A 1,010-nucleotide genomic window follows, 5' to 3' on the forward strand; every position below is an offset into this window, starting at 1 on the left:
TAGTCATCTCAAGCAGAGTTCTATTTCTCCTTTCCACCACCCCATTCTGCTGTGGTGAGTAAGGAGCGGTTAAATGTCGCTGAATGCCAGATTCTGCACAGTAGTTCATGAACTCGAAAGACACAAATTCTCCCCCCCCTATCAGTCCTGAACACTTTAATTGTTGTTCCACTTTCTTGCTCAGCGAGGGCTTTAAACCTTTTGAAAGCATCAAAGGCATCACTCTTGTCCTTTAAAAGCAGAGACCACATGTAACGAGAGTGATCATCAATAAGCACAAATACATACTTGTTTTGTGCTGCTGTTGCAGGTGAGATCGGACCGCATAAGTCTCCATGGATCAGATCAAGTGGTCGTGCAGCTCTGAACCGTGTTGCCTGAGGAAATGTCTTCCTCGTTTGCTTTCCTAGCAAGCATGATGCGCAAGTCTTCGTAGCAAAATTCATGTCTGGAATTCCAATGATGAGCTCCTTTCTAACCATTGATTTCATTGTCTTAACATTGACATGACCAAGTCTCTCATGCCATCGTATCAGTAGTTTTCATCCTCATCCTCTCGAACTCCGACATAAGGGTTTGTAGCCTCGCCTCCTTTACTCTCTCAGCTCCAACATAGCAAGACTTGATTGCGTCCCAAATTTCTTTAGGTGTAGCAAGATTACCGACTTGTAGGGTTAGAGTTTCCGGAATAGATTGGAATAGAAGAGCCTTAGCTAGATCAACCTTGTCAGTGTCAGCTTCCCCTGTTTCAACCGTTTCCCATACCTTTTTTACCCTTAGCATCACGTTCATCTTCATCACCCACACCGTATAGTTAGTGGTGGTAAGCATCGGACATTGAAGGTTTGACGTGCTTGTTTCCTTAGGTGTGGATGTCATGGTAACAATATCTCCCATCTCTTTCTTGATCAATGATATCTTAGTTCAACGAAGATTATGTGTTTTTGGCAAAGATTCAATAAAGCTCTGATACCAAATATTGAATCTTAACACAAAGTTTAAACAAATAA

General features: G+C 42.3%; 1 pseudogene; it reads left to right on the forward strand.

Moving 5' to 3' along the window:
* Window positions 878-1,010, forward strand: part of LOC104707686 — a 1,762-nt pseudogene continuing 1,629 nt past the window's right edge.

This window comes from Camelina sativa, chromosome 1, assembly GCF_000633955.1.
Source record: "Camelina sativa cultivar DH55 chromosome 1, Cs, whole genome shotgun sequence".
NCBI classification, from domain to species: domain Eukaryota; kingdom Viridiplantae; phylum Streptophyta; class Magnoliopsida; order Brassicales; family Brassicaceae; genus Camelina; species Camelina sativa.